Consider the following 14,865-nt stretch of genomic DNA (forward strand, 5'->3'; position numbering starts at 1 on the left):
TCTTTTTCCCGCAACTTGTGTCACAATATAAAATATTCCATGGACTCGACATGCCTCTCAGCAAATAGCTTGGGGTGTCTACTTTCCAAAATGGGGTCATTTGGGGAGGTTGAACTGTGCATTTTATGCACAACATTTAGAAGCTTATGTCACACATCACCCACTCTTCTAACCACTTGAAGACAAAGCCCTTTCTGACACTTTTTGTTTACATGAAAAAAATATTTTTTTTTTTGCAAGAAAATTACTTTGAACCCCCAAACATTATATTTTTTTTTAAAGTAAAGGCCCTACAGATTAAAATGGTGGGTGTTTCATTTTTTTTCACACAGTATTTGCACAGCGATTTTTCAAACGCAATTTTTTGGGAAAAAAACACACTTTTTAAATTTGAATTCACTAAAACACACTATATTGCCCAAATGTTTGATGGAATAAAAAATATGATCTTAGGCTGAGTACATAGATACCAAACATGACATGCTTTAAAATTGCGCACAGTGGCGACAAACTAAATACATTTTTAAAAGCCTTTTACAGATTTACAGAGGAGGTCTACTGCTAAAATTACTGCCCTCGATCTGACCTTCACGGTGATACCTCACATACATGGTGCAATTGCTATTTACATTTGACGCCAGACCGAGGCTTGCGTTCGCCTTTGCGCGAGAGCAGGGGGGGACAGGGGTGCTTTTTTTTTTTTTCTTTATTATTTTTTTGTTTTTTTATCTTATTTTTTAAACTTTTCCTTTCATTTTTTTTTTTAATCATTTTTATTGTAATCTCAGGGAATGTAAATATTGCCTTTGATAGCAATAGGTAGTGACAGGTACTCTTTTTTGAAAAAATTGGGGTCTATTAGACCCTAGATCTCTCCTCTGCCCTCAAAGCATCTGACCACACCAAGATCGGTGTGATAAAATGCTCGTAGCTTCCGGTTTCTTAGGCCATAGAGATGATTGGAGCCATTCTGGTCTCTGATCAGCTCTATGGTCAGCTGGCCGAATCACCGGCTGCATTCTCGAGTTCCCTTTTGGGACAGGAGAGCCAGAGAAATCCATGGAAGACGGTGGGGGGGACATTCCCTCCCACTGTTCGTAAAAGCAGTCTAGAGGCTAATTAGCTGCTAGGATTGCTTTTACATGAAAGCTGACTGCTGGCTGAAAAGAATGATACCAAGATGATTCCTAAACCTGCAGGCATCATTCTGGTATAACCATTTAAAGACCAGCAACTAGGGATGAGCTTCGAGTTCGAGTCGAACTCATGTTCCACTCGAACATTGGCTGTTCGCAAGTTTGCCGAACAGCGAACAATTTGGGGTGTTCGCGGCAAATTCAAACACCCTTTAAAAGTCTATGGGAGAAATCAAAAGTGCTAATTTTAAAGGCTTATATGCAAGTTATTGTCATAAAAAGTGTTTGGGGACCCGGGTCCTGCCCCAGGGGACATGGATCAATGCAAAAAAAAGTTTTAAAAACTGCCGTTTTTTCAGGAGCAGTGATGTTTAGAACAGTCTGACAGCAAAATGACATTTCGAAGGAAAAAACCCATTTAAAACTACTCACGGCTATTGCATTGCCCACAATACACATAGAAGTTCATTGATAAAAACGGCATGGGAATTCCCCACAGGGGAACCCCGAACCAAAATTAAAAAAAAAAAAAAAAGATGTGGGAGTCCCCCTAAATTTCATACCAGGCCCTTCAGGTCTGGTATGGATATTAAGGGGAACCCCGGCCAAAATTTTTTTAAAAAATGACGTGGGGTTCCCCCTAAATTCCATACCAGACCCTTCAGGTCTGGTATGGATTTTAAGGGGAACCCCGCGCCACAAAAAAAAAAAAAAATGGCGTGGGCCCCCCCAAAAATCCATACCAGACCCTTATCCGAGCACGCAACCTGGCAGGCCACAGGAAAAGAGGGGGGGACGAGAGTGCGCCCCCCCTCCTGAACCGCACCAGGCCACATGCCCTCAACATTGGGAGGGTGCTTTGGGGTAACCCCCAAAACACCTTGTCCCCATGTTGATGAGGACAAGGGCCTCATCCCCACAACCCTGGCCGGTGGTTGTGGGGGTCTGCGGGCGGGGGGCTTATCGGAATCTGGAAGCCCCCTTTAACAAGGGGACCCCCAGATCCCGGCCCTCCCCTGTGTGAAATCGTAAGGGGGTACTTACCCCTACCATTTCACTAAAAAACTGTCAAAAATGTTAAAAATGACAAGAGACAGTTTTTGACAATTCCTTTATTTAAATGCTTCTTCTTTCTTCTATCTTCCTTCATCTTCTTCTTCTTCTGGTTCTTCTGGGTCTTCCTCCGGCGTTCTCGTCCAGCATCTCCTCCGCGGCTTCTATCTTCTTCTCCTCGGGCCGCTCCGCACCCATGGCATGGGGGGAGGCTCCCGCTCTTCTCTTCATCTTCTTCTTCATCTTCTTCTCTTCTTCCTTCTTCTCTTCTTCTTTTCTTCATTTTCTTCTCCGGGCCGCTCCGCATCCATGCTGGCATGGAGGGAGGCTCCCGCTGTGTGACGGCGTCTCCTCGTCTGATGGTTCTTAAATAACGGGGGGCGGGGACACCCAGTGACCCCGCCCCCCTCTGACGCATGGGACATGACGGGATTTCCCTGTGGCATTCCCCGTAACGTCACAGGGAAGTCCCGTCAAGTCACCGTGCGTCAGAGGGGGCGGGGTCACCGGGTGGTCCCTCCCCCCATTATTTAAGAACCGTCAGACGAAGAGACCCCATCACACAGCGGGAGCCTCCCTCCATGCCAGCATGGGTGTGGAGCGGCCCGGAGAAGAAAATGAAGAAGAGAAGAAGGAAGAAGAGAAGAAGATGAAAAAGAAGATGAAGAGAAGAGCGGGAGCCTCCCCCCATGCCATGGGTGCAGAGCGGCCCGAGGAGAAGAAGATAGAAGACGCTGCGGAGGAGATGCTGGATGAGAATGCCGGAGGAAGAACCAGAAGAGCCAGAAGAACCAGAAGAAGAAGATAAAGGAAGGTAGAATGTTGAGGGCATGTGGCCTGGTACGGTTCAGGAGGGGGGGCGCACTCTCGCCCCCCCCCTCTTTTCCTGCGGCCTGCCAGGTTGCGTGCTCGGATAAGGGTCTGGTATGGATTTTTGGGGGGACCCCACGCTGTTTTTTTTTTTTTTTGGCGCGGGGTTCCCCTTAAAATCCATACCAGACCTGAAGGGTCTTTTATGGAATTTAGGGGGAACCCCACGTCATTTTTTTTTTTTAATTTTGGCCGGGGTTCCCCTTAATATCCATACCAGACCTGAAGGGCCTGGTATGGAATTTAGGGGGACTCCCACGTCATTTTTTTTTTAAATTTTGGTTCGGGGTTCCCCTGTGGGGAATTCCCATGACGTTTTTATCAATGAACTTCTATGTGTATTGTCGGCAATGCAATAGCCGCGAGTAGTTTTAAATGGGTTTTTCCTTCGAAATGTCATTTTGCTGTCAGACTGTTCTAAACACGGGAAACATGCGCCCCTTTACAGGCATACTATAGACACCCCCAGCTACGAAATTTAAAGGGATATTACACTTTTATTGTTTGACTTTAAGCATTATTAAAATCACTGCTCCTGAAAAAACGGCCATTTTTAAAACTTTTTTTTGCATTGATCCATGTCCCCTGGGGCAGGACCCAGGTCCCCAAACACTTTTTATGACAATAACTTGCATATAAGCCTTTAAAATTATCACTTTTGATTATTCATGTTCGTGTCCCATAGACTTTAACGGAGTTCGCGTGTTCGAACAAACTTTTTTCCTGTTCGCATGTTCTGGTACGAACCAAACAGGGGGGTGTTCGGCTCATCCCTACCAGCAACATACCAGTACGTTGCTGGTCCTTGTTGGGCATATATTGTAATCTTTTTTTTATGCAGCCTGTGGGCTGAATGAAAAAAAGAGATTGATCGGTGGGTATGCCCACCATTAGAATACCTCCCTTCATCCACCCACTTCTAATGATGGGCATATATGCACCATTTATATATGACGAAGCATGGGGGCATCCGCCCCAAAAGTTAGGAGCAAATCGCTCCTCCGCCCCTGCTGCCCTCATGCTTCGGCATATATGCTCTTTTTTTTAACTGTGGTGGTGAAATCACCTCCGACAGCGCTGGAGTCATGACTTTATGTATTCGTGGGAGCAAACACTGTTGCTGTCAAGATAAATAAATCCGCGCTGCAACTGAATGGCGTACCTGCTAAGCAAATGATGGTTAACAATAAAACAAAGTAACATTACAGTATAACAGTAAGACTTACCATACCTGCAAAGCAAATACAAAAAAAAAATAGTAAAAAAATAAAACATTTTTTAACGCAAACTGTGCCTAAAATATATATATGCCGAAGCATGGGGGCATCCACCCGCAAAAGGTAGGAGCAAATCGCTCCTCCACCCCTGCTGCCCCCATGCTTCGGCATATATGCTCTTTTTTTAACTGTGGTGGTGAAATCATCTCCGACAGCGCTGGAGTCATGGCTTTATGTATCGTGGGAGCAACCGCTATTGCTGTCAAGATAAATAAATCAGAATGGCGTCCCTGAAAACAAAAAAATGGTTAACAATAAAACACAGTAAACAGTAAAGTATAAAAAAATTACACACCTGAAAAGCAAACATGATAAAACATAATAACAATAAAACATTGCAGAATTGAATACAGTAAAAAAGAGAAGAACAATAGAGAGAGAATAGAGAGAGAGAGAACAATAAAACGACAACTATTTTTGTTTTTTTGTTTTTTTTATATTTTTTTGTGTATTTTTTTTTTTTTTACATTTTTTTTATAACTGTAACTTTTGTAACTGTAACCGGTTCCAGGTTCGGGTCTCTCAAAATGCGATGGCATCTTGGGAGACCCTGTGAAAGTGTGCCTAGTCTGTGCAATGCTGTACCCTACGCTAAAACTCAACTAGTGTATGGTAGCACTCAAAACATTCACCAATGCAGAGACCAGGATTGTCAGGACAGGAGGGACAATAATAGCGGGTGTCACACCTATATCCGTGCTTTCCACAGACACAACATTTTGTTTGGGGGGCTCGTTGGATAGGGGTACTCAGGAGGACATAAGGAAAATGCCTCTCATGCAGCCGGCTTACTGCATTTGGTTGGGGAAGGTGAGGTGGAGCACCGTCTGGAAACAGAAGGGCTCTGACGATCTCTTCCTGGAATTTAAGGATCCAGTCTGTCCTGAAGCTCTGTATAGCACATGAGTGTTCAGCAAAGCCAATTGAAATAAGTATACAGACACTTTTTTATACCAGCGTCTGGCCTTACGGGCAACTAGGTACGGCACGAACAACTGGTCGTTGAGGTCCACCCCTTCCATATTTTGGTTATATTCGTGGACACAGAGGGGTTTCTCCACAACACCAGTCGGCGTAGTAATTTGGACAGTCGTGTCTGCATGAAGGGAGGTAAGAACGAAAACATTCTTATTATCCCTCCACTTCATAGGGAGCAAGTTATTACACTTCAAGCAGGCTTTCTCCCCCAGCCTAATATGGGAATCTACAAGCCGCTGGGGAAAGCCCCGACGATTAGGTCGCACGGTGCCACATGCTCCAATCTGATGATCAAAAAGGTGACTAAAAAGTGGCATGCTAGTGTAATAATTGTCCACATACAAATGGTACCCCTTTCCGAATAAGGGTGACACCAAGTCCCACACAATCTTGCCAGCGTTTCCTATGTAGTCAGGGCAGTTTGTCGGCTCTACGTGACTCTCTCTTCCCTCGTAAACCATAAAACTACATGTATAGCCTGTGGCCCTGTCACAGAGCTTATACATCTTGAAGTATATAGAAAAGGCTGCGCTGCTTATTATGTGAGTGTAATCATGAATCACTTAAATGACCACAACTAATGCACCCATATGTGATGAAAAAACTGTGAAAAAAGAACTATATTGCTGACAAGTGTTTAAACTTAGTTCCCACAAATTTGAGCATAATAGATTAATCTTTAGATATGAAAAATCAAAAACTGAACAAAAACAGCAAAGTTCATACAAAAAATTTCTTGCTGAGAAAGTCTTTCACAAGAAACAAAGGAGGAGAAAAAAACACCAATCTTCCAAACGATGTGAAGCATGCAATGCTGACACCCTGAAGAGCGTGTTGATAGGGAAATTCCTCCACCTCAGAATAAGCTGCCCCTTACCAGATCAACTGATCTCTTGTTAGGGAGATCGTATGGGCATGTGGCTGTGTGCCCCAGCCACTGGGTCTCTGTTGGAAAAGAGTCTCCAAGGGTCACCACTCAAGGGGTCCACTGGACAGTGATCCCGGAAGCTACGGGCAGCAATGTGAGCCGGCCGGCATATGTTTTTATACGCGATTTACAACTACCTTATTGTAAGTGCATGTCTATTATTTCTTTTAATAAATGTTAATTGTGTTACGCTATGGAGCTTTCTCTTTTGTATTTATCCATGGGAATTGAGCGTTTACATACCGTCCAGTGGAACCCTTGAGTGGTGACCCTTAGAGAGTCTTTTCCAGCAGAGACTCAGTTTTTGTTCAGTTTTTGATTTTTCATATCTAAAGATTAATCTATTATGCTCAAATTTGTGGGAACTAAGTTTAAACACTTGTCAGCAATATAGTTCTTTTTTCACTGTTTTTCATCACATATGGGTGCATTAGTTGTGGTCATTTAAGTGATTCATGATTACACTCACTAAATAAGCAGCGCAGCCTTTTCTATATACAGCATTACAAAGTGGAGGTTGTCTCACATTTATGGTTGCAGCAGCATTATTAAATTTTTTTTTTTGTTTTCATAGATACACATATATTTTCATTGATCACATTTAGGGATAGCGCAGTATTTTTTTGGTTTGATCTTATACATCTTGACCCCATATCTGGCACGCTTGCTGGGAAGGTACTGTTTGAATGACAAGCGGCCAGAAAACTTAATCTGGGACTTATGAATGCAGACAACATGATGGGGAGTAAACAAGTCTGCAAAATGTTTGTTGAAGTGGTTTACAAGGGGCCAAATTTTGTAGAGCTGATCGTATCCAGGGTCTCCACGAGGACAACAGAGTTCATTGTTGTTGAAGTGTATGAACCGCAAAATCTGCTTGTATCATGCCCTGGCCATGGAAGCAGAGAACAGGGGCATATGGTGAATTGGGTTAGGGCCAATATGACCGCAACTCACTCTTTTTGGTTATGCCCATGAGGAGGGAAAGGCCCAGAAAGATCTTAAATTCGGAAACTGTAATTGGTTTCCAATCTCTGGCAAGGGAGGACTGGGGAATAGTGGCGATGTGTTGACCAGCGTACAAATTGCTTTGGTCCACAATAGATCTATAGAGATCTTCGATGAAAAACAGCGAATAAAAATCAAGTGAAGCAAAATCAACTGTTTCCACATAAATACCGGGTTGGCCAGTGAATGGGGGAAGTACAGGTGCTGCAGAAGTGGTGGGTTCCCAATTCGGATTGGTGAATGCAGCAGGTAGGGCACTTTGGGCATGACAGCCTGTGTTCGTCTTCTTGATGACAGCGGGACACTACTTGTGCTTGCCACCTCGCCAGCTTGAACTGCACTTATGGGACTTGCCACGTCACCAAGTGTTACTGCAGTGCTGGATGTACGACCAGGGTGTACTAGGCCGCTGGTGCTTGCCAGTTCACCAGAAGGAATAGCGGCACTAGTACTTCTCTGCTCCATACGAGAGCCCTGCGGGTTCTTGCACCTCAACAGCAGAAGAAGAAGATTGGGGTCTGGTACGCCTGACCTTGGCAGAGACAACAACTCCGTTGTCAGAGCTATCTATCATGGAGCCGTTGCTGTCTACGGGTTCGTATTCTGAGCCTGAATCTGACAGATGAGTGACTTCCTCTTCACTATCTGTCATGCTCAGAAACATGTAGGCCTCTTCACTAGTGTACCTTCGATTTGCCATTTTGGGCTCTAAATTTAGTGGTACACTAGTGAGACTCACAGGCAAAAAAGCTCCTGACTGTTAGCGACTGTATCAAAATGCTACCGAAAAACTGTTAGCGATCGCAGGGAATGCTGCAGTTATGTGTGTTTAGTGTTTTGTAAGTGACAGTGATCAATCGATACTGCACTTGGGTGGGTTGGGCTGGCCTGTGCGGAGGGTCAAAACGCAGGTGCTAGCAGGTATCTGGGCTGATCCCACTAACACTGCGTTTTTGGGAACCCTAAACTGCTGGGGATGCTAGTATAGATCTGATCAGATCAGATATTGATCAGTTCAGATACTATATCACTAAGGGAGGTGTATGGTGCGTGCATGGGTGTTAGCAGTACTGGCACTAACCTGACACTGCCTGGGACGACGCAGTCCCTATCTGACCCTAAAACCTAACTTATATCACCCGCTGGGCGATTAGGGGTTAAACCTTTATTAGGTAATAAAAGACGGGTGCCCTGACACTATAAAAAATAAACTAACTAACCAGCGTCACCCGTAACAGTTATACGGTGATCACTGGTGAAAGGGTTAACTAGGGGGCAATCAGGGGGTTTAAACCATTACTAGGTAGTATATGGGGGTCCTTGACGCTATAAAATGCTGACAGCGAACCTAAATACTTACCTCTCTAACTAGCGTCACCTGTGACACTAATACAGCGATCAGAAAAATGATCGCTTAGTGACACTGGCGACAGGGGGTGATCAAGGGGTTAAAACTTTATTACGGGGGTTAGGGGGGTACCCTAGACCTGAAGGGGCCTAATACTAACTGCCCTACCACTTGAACTGTCACAAAATGACACCAATGCAATAATCAGAAAAAAAAAAACTGCTATTGGTATCACTGTGACAGGGGGTACAGGGGGGTGATCGGGGGGGGGGGTGAAAAGTGTGCCTAGAGTGTTCTACTGTACGTGTAGTGTTGGTGCAGACTTACTTAATGTCTTCTCTCCTCGGAAGCCGGAACGAAATGTCTTCACGAGGAGAGATGACATCACTTCCTCTGCCACTGTTTACATTACAGCAGCAGAGGAAGCATTCCATTCGCCAGGAGCGATCGTGAGGGGGTGACCATGAATCAATGGCCCCCTCCTCACCTCGGATCGCTCCTGACAATAATCCCACCTATCCTATCGGACCCCCCGCCCGCGGGCAGGCAGGGACGTACAGGTAAGCCCTTATGCCTGCCCGTGCCATTGTGCCGACGTACATCGACGTGCGGTGGTCAGAAACTGGTTAAAAGTGGATTTATGTGGCTATGTTGTCAATGTTGTGTGTGTATTGTTCCTGTCTGACCATGCATTCATGGTTTTGAATCTCATGCTTAATCATGTACACAGAAATACAGCTTCCAGCAGAACTATCAGAAACCAGGAATCAGAATGAGACAGAAGTAAAGTTAAATCACACTTGTTTAACCCTTTCCTGACTAACCCTTTTTTTGACATTTGGTGTTTACAAGTTAAAATCAATATTTTTTGCTAGAAAATTACTTAGAGCCCCCAAACATTATATATAATTTTTAGCAGAGAATCTAGAGAATAAGATGGCAATTGTTGCAATAATTTATGTCACACGGGATCTGTGCAGCAGTGTTTTAAACGCAACTTTTTGGGAAAAGGGACACTTTCATGAATTTTAAAAAAACAAATAGTAAAGTTAGCCCAATTTTTTTGTATAATGTGAAAGATGACATTACGCCGAGTAAATAGATATCAAACATGTCACGCTTTATAATTGCACGCACTTGTGGAATGGCGACAAACTACAATACCTAAAAATCTCCATAGACAACGCTTTAAATTTTTTTTATGGTTACCGGGTTAGAGTTACAGAGGAAGTTTAGTGCTAGAATTATTGCTCTCATTCTGAAGATCGTGGCGATACCTCACATGTGTGATTTGAACACCATTTACATATGCGGGCGGGACTTCCGTATGCGTTTTCTTTGCTTCGCAAGCTTGCAGCGATGGGGGCGCTTTCATTTTTTTTTTCTTATTTATTTTGTTTATTTTTATATTAATAAATTGTGTTAAAAAAATTTTTTTGATCACTTTTATTGCTGTCACAAGGAATGTAAACATCCCTTGTGACAGTAATAGGTGGTGACAGGTACTCTTTATGGAGGGATCGGGGGTCTAAAAGACCCCTGATCAGTCCTTTGCAGTTCAAAGTTTTTGGCAATTCTGAATACTGTATATTTTTTTAAAACCGGTGCCATTGGCAGCCGAGTAAACTGGAAGTGACGTCATGACGTCGCTTCCGTGTTTACAATTAGGAGACTGGAACGAAGCCGCTTACGGCTTTGTTCCAGTCTGTCCCTAGCCGATGGAGGCGGCGGATTGTTGATCGGGCCTCCCGGTGGAACGGGAGGCCCGGTAAGAGCGGCGGGAGGGGGGATATTCCCTCCTGCTCCTCCAGTATAAGCTTTTACCGCATCGGTTGTTATCCCTGGAAAGCCAATTGCCGGCTCTAAAAAACAGTACCGGGATGATACCTCCGAAAGCCGAGGCCGCACATCTGCGTACGCTCAGTGGGAAGGGGTTAATAATAATAATAATAAAAAGGTAAGCAGAGTAAAAGTAGTCAAAACATAACCAGAGTTCAGAAACCGGAATGGATATTCAGACAAAACGTCAGGGAGCCAGAGATGAGCGTAGTAGAACAGCAAGCAGGATCTGGAGCTGGAAGGAATGTCAGCCAGGCAAGTCTGTAACAGGAACACAGGAGAGCATCTAGAGATGTGACCAAGGCGAAGGCAGAGATCATCTGGGCAAGTAGGCAGGACTGACGAGCAGAATATCATCAACGGGTGGAGAGAAAGGAGCTGGCAATTAGCCAACAGCTGAGTGGCTAGCTTTGAAAAGGATGGCCTGAGCCCAGCCCTGGCAAGAACATGGTCACCAATGTATGTGTGTGGATTGTGGGGTAGTGGTGGGGGTTTGAATATGTGCCTTTTTTAATATTATGTTGGAATGCTTTGTAAGAATGACTGTTAAGCATGTTTCTATAATCTTGCAGATAAAAATGTGATGTGGGTTGGTGGGTGAGTAGTTGTACTATGAAATGTGTTGCCCGTTATACACTGAAAGTAAACCTGTGTCCACTCTAATGTTTAATGAAAATATTTGCCAGCACACCATGGAACGGTGTAGATAGCATCAAAATGTGTAATTTATTGCATGATCACAACACAAGGCGAGTGCAACGTTTCGGAGTCACGCAGGACCCCTTCGTGAGGCATGTGATAAATGTGAAAAAATGTGAAAAAAACTGTGAAAAATACAGTGGGGACGGAAAGTATTCAGACCCCCTTAAATTCTTCACTCTTTGTTATATTGCAGCCAATTGCTAAAATCATTTAAGTTCATTTTTTCCTCATTAATGTACACACAGCACCCCATATTGACAGAAAAACACAGAATTGTTGACATGTTTGCAGATTTATTAAAAAAGAAAAACTGAAATATCACATGGTCCTAAGTATTCAGACCCTTTGCTCAGTATTTTGTAGAAGCACCCTTTTGATCTAATACAGCCATGAGTCTTTTTGAGAAAGATGCAACAAGTTTTTCACAACTGGTTTTTGGGATCCTCAGTTATTCCTCCTTGCAGATCTTCTCCAGTTCTGTCAGGTTGGATGGTAAACGTTGGTGGACAGCCATTTTTAGGTCTCTCCAGAGACACTCAATTGGGTTTAAGTCAGGGCTCTGGCTGGGCCATTCAAGAACAATCATAGAGTTGTTGTGAAGCCACTCCTTCGTTATTTTAGCTGTGTGCTTAGGGTCATTGTTTTGTTGGAAGGTAAAAGTTGTGAAAGAAAGAGGAATGTGAGTGTGGCGCCGTCCCAAATCCTATTTTTAAGACCAGCTTCTCTAATAAATTATAAGTGCAAAAATTATATATTAAATTCAAAGTGACTTGTGCTATAATTCATCGAAACGATATTCTGATAAATAAACAAGTAAATCAACTCCTCCAATAAATTATAAATACCAGAGTGACTTATGCCATTATTCTTTGAAAAAATATAAACAAGATAAAATGTATCACACGTGACATGCAAAAATATCATAAACCATAAATTATGTGATTACTAAAATATTAATGAACAGTCCATATAAGTGGTGTTACTTCGTGGTAAATTTGCTATTTAAACTGGCTGTGATACGTGCCCAGTGCACCATAAAGTGAAAGACAACGTTCGCTGTGAAATTTCTTGGTGTATCTCTTTAAGCAAAAACAGGTGTATTCCAAGTGCTGGTGTCTCGCGCTGTGATTGTGCAGAGACTCACCAGCTTTTTATCCCCTTCAGGGGTAACGTGCAGTCACAGTATGTGCCCAGTCTGAGGTCCTGAGCACTCTGGAGAAGGTTTTCGTCCAGGATATCCCTGTACTTGGCCGCATTCATCTTTCCCTCGATTGCAACCAGTTCCTGCAGCTGAAAAACACCCCCACAGCATAATGCTGCCACCACCATGCTTCACCGTTGGGACTGTATTGGACAGGTGATGAGCACTGACTGGTTTTCTCCACACATACGGCTTAGAATTAAGGCCAAAAAGTTCTATCTTGGTCTCATCAGACCAAAGAATCTTATTTCTCACCATCTTGGAGTCCTTCAGGTGTTTTTTAGAAACTCCATGTGGGCTTTCATGTGTCTTGCACTGAGGAGAGGCTTCTGTCGGGCCACTCTGCCATAAAGCCCTGAATGGTGGAGGGCTGCAGTGATGGTTGACTTTCTACAACATTCTCCCATCTCCCGACTGCATCTCTGGAGCTCAGCCACAGTGATCTTTGGGTTCTTCTTTACCTCTCTCACCAAGGTTCTTCTCCCCTGATAGCTCAGTTTGGCCAGACAGCCAGCTATAGGAAGGGTTCTGGTCATCCCAAACATCTTCCATTTAAGGATTATGGAGGCCACTGTGCTCTTAGGAACCTTAAGTGCAGCAGAAATGTTTTGTAGGGGGGCGTGGCCGACCGGAGCTGAAGATGGACGCCTGAATCCTCAGCTCGTCTCACAGGGGAGATACTATAGCTACTCAGGCCGCACAGCTAACAAAATCCAGCGCCATCCTTGCTCCTGAGACACTTGGGATCATGGCCAGCGTATCCAGAAAGAGAAACCCGGAATACAAGCCCAAGAAACTCACAGAGTTCTCCTACAAGCCGGCGGAGCAGGTCAGTGAAAGCCAAGATGGCGCCGGCCAGGCCGCGCCGAACGAATCCTATACGGACCTACCGGACGAATTCCCGGTAGAATCCGCTTCATCTGACCCCCCAGCTTTACCCACTCACCCCCTGGAAGGCGACCACCTCCTAAATAGCCCAGCGAAAGCTAAGATGAGGCTCGATGCGCCGCCGCAGCGCCCGCCCTCTTCACAAATTGAGGCCCAGGCTTTCAATCCCCTTCTCAGCAACCAGGCCCTGCATTCATCTATGGCATCATTCCCCACATCGGGGCAGCCTGTGATGGACACCACCTTAAAGGACATGCTACTGTCCCTGCAGACCTCCCTCATGACAGATCTCTCCTCATTATTTGCTAAAATCTCTTCAGACATACACACTATAGATGAGAGAGTGACATGCATTGAAAAAAATATGAGTGACTGCACAGCCACAGTTAATGAAGTCATAGATGTGTGTGAAGATGTGAGGGAGGAACAAACATGGATCCGCGCCAAGCTGGCCGATTTAGAGGACAGATCACGCAGGAACAATGTCAAACTGCGTGGAGTCCCCGAATCCATAATGCCTGCTGAACTACCAAGATACGCGAAGGAACTAATGCACGTCATTGTTCCAGAAGCATCTCCCAGGGACATAATCATAGACAGAATACACAGGATAGCCAAGCCATCCCACCTCGCTGCTTCTGTTCCCAGAGATGTTTTAATGAGAGTCCACTTCTTTCACATTAAGGAGAAACTCCTGCTAGGGGTCAAAAACAAATCTCCACTACCAGCTCCGTACACGGGAATCCAGTTTTTTCCGGATCTCTCTAAATACACGCTCCAGCTAAGAAGAAACCTGAACCCGATCACAAAGGGGCTGCAAAACAACAAAATTCCTTACAAATGGCGCCACCCTGCGACTATTCTGGTCACTAGGAATGGTCAGTCTCACACCATACATGACCTAAACAAAGGCCTGCACCTCCTCCACAACTGGGGAATAATCACAGAATCTCCCAAGACCCCACCAACCCGCAGTGGCCCCTCTAATGCCCGCAACCGCAGGGATCACCACCCCAGCTGAAGTGACCCCACAGATATTGCCATAGTAGGCCTAACTACTACTTCACTCCTCCCCTGGAGACCACGCAACCTTCCACTGTTTGTTCAGCTCCCTTCGTTACAAACTGTTTAACCCCCAAATAGAGGCTGAAGCGGTGTTTACACCTCCTCTACGTTGCTCCTTTCAACTAAGCACTGTTGCTTTATCGGCAGCTTGACCATTGGGCTACTAATATAAAGTGTGATTAACATTTTGCTCTATCCGCAGCTCCTTTAGCCAACCATCTCCCTGACAGGGGACCGAACTCCTTCTGTCATCAGCCACAGATCGCAGGATCCTCCATATCCTTGACCAGGACAACTAACTGTAAGTGACTCTCACTCAGATCTACTTCCATCCCACACCACAATGCCACTAAACGTCCTCTCACTTAATGCCAAGGGATTGAACCACCCGGCTAAACGCCACTCTTTATGGAAAACCGCCAGAGCTCTCCAGAGCGACATTCTCTGTATCCAAGAGACACATCTGATAAACTCAGACTTATCATTATGCAACAACCGCCAGTTCCCACACATTTTTCATGCTTGCCATTCTACCAAATCCAAAGGAGTCATGATAGCAATCAAGGACTCGG

Source organism: Aquarana catesbeiana, linkage group LG03 (genome assembly GCF_042186555.1).
Source record: "Aquarana catesbeiana isolate 2022-GZ linkage group LG03, ASM4218655v1, whole genome shotgun sequence".
Lineage (NCBI taxonomy): Eukaryota > Metazoa > Chordata > Amphibia > Anura > Ranidae > Aquarana > Aquarana catesbeiana.